Source organism: Octopus bimaculoides, chromosome 19, assembly GCF_001194135.2.
Source record: "Octopus bimaculoides isolate UCB-OBI-ISO-001 chromosome 19, ASM119413v2, whole genome shotgun sequence".
NCBI lineage: Eukaryota > Metazoa > Mollusca > Cephalopoda > Octopoda > Octopodidae > Octopus > Octopus bimaculoides.
In genome coordinates, this window is record NC_068999.1 from 48,383,286 (window position 1) to 48,389,009 (window position 5,724).

Here is a 5,724-nt window from a genome sequence, read left to right on the forward strand (position 1 = left end):
GGAGAGGAGAGAGAGAGGAGGGAGAGGAGAGCCTAGAAAGTCAGGCGGTATGAGGTGTGAATATGTTTCACCACTTGATATCCGTAGGATTACGACCTTTTCACAGCCTTCATCATGTAACAATAATATCGGTGTATAATAAATTATTTTACATGTTTACCTCCCAATATGTATGCTACATATTGCAGAGTAAAGTCAAAGAATAAAAGTTTACAAGCAGCTACAAGAACGCTTCTGTAATTTGTGTGTCACTTGAAGGGAGAACTTCAAGACTGATAGAGTTTCTTCATGTCGTCGGCTGGAATATTCCTCTTTGTCATACTCTTTTATACTCCTTTACTTGTTTCAGTCATTTGACTGCGGCCATGCTAGAGCACCGCCTTAAAAGTCGAGCAAATCGACCCCAAAATCGCCAACCTTTTTTTCCAGTGACTTTTTTCCTAGCTAAAATTGTGACATTTTTCTCCGGACACTTAAATTGATAAATGCAGGTCATGGGCAAACGGAAAAACAAAATCGAAAGTGCACCATTCCAAAAATAAGTTACAGATCCCTGTTATATAGTTCAGATCGTAGTTTTATTAATTTCTTAGTTTAATTTCTTCTTTTTTTTTTTTCTCTTTATTTCTCTTTTAGTGCTCGAAAAATACCATTTAATCGCTTTCTTTTTTCGTTAAGAAGCAAAGCAACCAGCTGAAAATATAAAACGACAAAACAAAATCAATAAAGCATTGCTTTTCTTTTCATTCGTTTTTTTTTTTAATGTTTTTTTTACCTTTGAAGTGAGACCAACTCTAATCAAAAAGTAGGCATTTTAAAGTCCATGATTATCTCTCACCAGATGTTTTCATGTTATTCCGACATCTGTCTCTGCTTTTTGTTTACACGTTTGGGCCATTCTTCAGCATATGACATTATCGATAATGCATTCTGATTGATTATAGTGCTCTATCCATATTTTGATATCGATCTCATATCTCCCAAATCAATAGCTAACACTAGGGTGTATTGTGTGTAAATATATATATATATATATATACATATATACACACATATCTCTCTCTCTCTCTCTCTCTCTATATATATATATATATGTTGTTGTTGCACTTGGGGATGGTCATATTGCCAGTTTAGCCAATAAAAACACACACACTGTATATTTGGTGTTAATTTGCTTCAGCTTTATATTATATTATATTACATTAATCCTATTTCGGCCATATATATATATTAACGATATTAGTAATAAGGATTACTGCGAGGTTGCATAGCATTACTTTTAAATCTTTAATTTATATACCACCTTACATAGACCAACACATGTTTCAATATACAAATATATATATATATATATATATATATATATATATATATATATATATATATATATATATATATATATATTTATAAACATAATTAAGTGATAAATCTTTACCCTTTTAATTTGTAATATATATATATATATATATATATATATGTGTGTGTGTATGTATGTATATATATGCGTATGTACATGCATGTATATAAAGATACAGTATGTGTTTATTGTTTGCGTGTATATGTATATACACATGTATATATACGCATGCACACATATATCTAGATACACGTTTGTATGTCTATATGTTCAGCACTCAGATTGTCATATCAGAAATGATCGCTAAGTTAATTGATATATCTTTGCAATCATCTCTTAATCTTGCATTTAGAATTTATTTGTTGCTTTCTTTCTTTCCTTTCTTTTCTCTCTATTGCTCTTGTTTTTTTTTTCTTCTCTCTTTTTATGTATTGATTAATGAATGTACTTTAAATTGCAAAACTTATTGTTGTTGTCAACACTGTTGTACAATTCTTGTCCTCGAGCCATTTGTTTTCATTTCAAGATATGATATCGATTTCTTTTTCCTCACTGTAAATAAGGAATATAAAACAATAAAATAACATGGAAAGTAAATGATGACTTAATTTGAAACGTATCTAACGGTGTATTCTCTATTTTATACAATATTGTTTCCTCTCGTATCTCAAATACTGTTAGAATTATTAATGAAAAAGCACTCATCTTCGCATACATATTCATTCTTATAATGAAAATAATATAAGTATTATATATGTAACCAAAACATTACCAGGTGTTTCCTCCAACTACCTTCTCTGGAAAATATGAGAAAGCGAGAGAGGAGAGGAGAGTTTTCTCACAGGTGTTGGTATTGTTTGGTCTGTGTCTTGTATTAACTGTTAAAATACAATTTCCCCCCTGTAAGACGAAAATATATATCAACTGGTCTCAGTACTCAGCAAGAGAGCTTACACATGATTGCTTAGCCTGCTAGAAAAAAAAATACACTTGGGTTTCAGTTACACAAGATCTCCTTGTCTCAAGAAAAATGGAAACTTTTTGAAAACTGTGCATAGGCCTCTCAGCAGGTATTGACAAGCTTTTGGCAAAATTTGATGCAGATTCTCTGCTCGACTTCCTCGATCATGGTCAATGTGACAATCACACCTTACTTCCAAGCACTACTGTAAACAACAGAAGAGAGCTAGGACGTTAACACTTAGTGTGCATGCACAGCAGAGTTCAAGGTCAATCTGTGCCACCAAGCAGCTTCACTTTGCATGCTTTAGCTTCGTTACTATGGCAACAGTCTGGATACTTATTGATCAGACCTCATGTGTGTGTGTGTGTATGCATATATATGTGTATGTATGCATGTATATATATATGTGTGTGTGTATATATACATGTATATATATATATATATATATATATATATATATATATATATATATATATATATATATATATATATATATAATGTATGTAAATAATGTTATAATAAAAACCATTATATAACATTATCTTTAGTCTCTTGGCTGATTGGGTGTTTGTTGAAGCCTCACCACATAATATATATATTTACAGAGAGAGACACAGAGAGAGAGGTAGAGAAAGGAGGGAGAGAGGAAAGGAAGAGGATAGTTTAGAAAACCATAAATGTATGAGGAAGCAAAAGAGAAATAAATTATAAGAATCTCAGGAAAAGAGGAAAAGAATTTAAGATTAAAATAAATTAAGAAGTAAAAGAAGAAGAAAACTAAAAAACACATAACTTCTGCTACAAATTGGAATTAAAATGAACAGCGCAAAGGATAGGAAAATAAGAAACATAAAAGATAAAAATATACAACAGAAAATCTAAGATCAAGTTTCAAAACTGTTTCTTTGATTATCTTATTAAAAAAGAATTGTTTTTAATATCGAATAAATGAGATTGAAATTGGATGAGTAAGGTAAAGGACATGGTAAAAATGTAAGTAATAAAATATATTGGCTGATAAATCTTTTACTTGTTTCAGTCATTAGACTGTGGCCATGCTGGGGCTACACTTTGAGGAATTTTTTAGTTGAATGAATAGACCCCAGTACTTATTTTTAAAGCTTTGTACTTATTTACCAAATTGCTAAGTTACAGGGATGTAAATACACCAACACTGGTTGTCAAGTGGACAGACATGAAAACACACACACTCACACACACACACACACACACATGGTGGGCTTCTTTCAGTTTCCGTATACCAAATTTGCTCACGAGGCTTTGGTTGGCCTGAGGCTTTAGTAGAAGACACTTGCTCTGGGCACCATGCAGTGGGACTGAACCTGGAACCATGTGGTTGGCAAGCAAACTTCTTAACCAGACAGTCACACCAGCACCTTCAAACAGTAATAATGATAGTATAAAAACTAAATTGATGAATAAAATCAAGTTCCTTTCTTGTAGTTACAAGAGTTATATTTTATCTGATAAAGCAGGTGGGTTTTCAGTATTGGATGCAATTAATTAGGATCGGAATCTTTAATAGCTGTCCAGAAAACCAGACACACACACACACACACACACACACACATACATTCTTCTATGAGAAGCAAACTCCTCTTCATCTGTCCCTTATCCAAGCTATGCTGTATATAATGATTTCTTTTTGAGAGAACCAACAAAAGAACCTCTATGCTGATGTTGGATCTTTTTTTTTTATCCTTTTATCTTTTACTGGTTTCATTCATTAGGCTGTGGCCATGCTGGGGCACCACCTTGAAGAATTTTAGTCAAATGAATTGACCCCAGCACTAATTGTTTTTAAAGAAGAAGAAAGAGGAGGAGGAGGAGGAGAAGACGAAGGAGAAGGAGATGAAGGAGAAGAAGAAGAAGAAGAAGAAGAAGAAGAAGTGCTAAATTACAAGAACATGAACATACCAACACTGGTTGTCAAGCAGTGATGGGAGACAAATACAGACACAAAGGCAGCAATGAATATATATACATGATGGGCTTCTTTCAGTTTCCATCTACCAAATCCATTTACAAGGCTTTGGTAGGCCTGAGGTTATATTAGAAGACACTTGCCCAAGGTACTATGGAATGGGACTGAACCCCAAACCATGTGGTTGGGAAGCAAACTTCTTACCACACAGCCATGCTTGCTAAAAATTGTTTCTGATTTGGGCACAAGGCCAAGGATTTGGGGGTATGGGACTGAGCAGTACCATCAAGCCCACTACTAGACTGACACTCCATTTTATCAACCACTGATTGGGGTTTCAATTCCTGGACCAAGCAGTGCATTGACTTTTTGAGCAAAGCACTTCATTTCCCATTGCCCCAGCCCACTCAGCTATAAATGCAAAACCCAGCAAAGAATTGACATCTCGTTCAGCGGGGATATTGAGATTTCAGTTAGTTACATACCATGGAAACCAGGTAGCTGATCCTATGAGATCTAGGACTTGAGGCAGAGGTAGTGTCCAAGGGGTTGATGATGGTGGTGGTGGTGGTGGTGGTGGTGGTGGTGGTGGTGATGATGATGATGATGATGAAGATTCAAGTTCCTGACTGTATAATGGTTCTGTGTAATCAGCTACAATCCTCTCTCCCTATTATAAACTTGTGGTGGTGGTCATCGTCATTAATTATCATCTTCATTTACCATCCATATTCATGCTGGAATGGGAACCCTTGTTGTTGTTGTTGTTGTTGTTATTGTTGTTGTTGTCGTCGTTGTTGTTGTTGCTGTTGTTTAACCCTAGGCCAACTCTGATCAATCAGACCTATAAGCAAAGATGTTCCAACCAAAATTACCCTATCTTTTTTTTTACATATATTTTAAAAATATATCTCTAGGACCATTGTATTTAAGATACTCTTAGTTAAGACCTTTAAGTTGTGTGTGTGTGTGTGTGTGTGTGTGATATGAGGTAAATTTGTGTGCTACTTCTAGCAAGTCGAATGACTATATAAAAGCTCTCATATTGATGCAGGTAGAAGGAATAAGCGAGTCACATCATTCATTCCAGGTTATAGGACAGCCGTCACCCCATATCCACCTGTTCACCTGTTCCCCCCTCCCCCCACCCGAGCTCAGTCATGTAACACAACACTATTCCTCCAGCTCTTCTGTTATTAGAATTTTAACCTTTAACATTAACGTTGCTGTTGTTCATCATCATCATCATCATCATCTTCTTCTTCTTGTTCTTCTTCTTCTTCATCATCAACTTCCTCCTCCTCCTCCTCCTCATCATCATCATCATTTCCAGCTTCTTTCTGTCAAATAGAATTGATGGCACCCACATCATCACCACCACCGCATTCAGCATCAGCATCATCACCAACATCATCATCATCACCATCTTCTTCTTCTTCTTCTTCTTCTTCTTCTTCT

General features: G+C 34.8%; 1 protein-coding gene across 2 annotated transcripts in view; it reads left to right on the top strand.

Annotated features, from left to right (window-relative positions):
* LOC106878096 (sulfotransferase 1C4) overlaps window positions 1-5,724 on the top strand; it is a 62,037-nt gene that overhangs the window by 34,642 nt on the left and 21,671 nt on the right. The window lies entirely within an intron of this gene.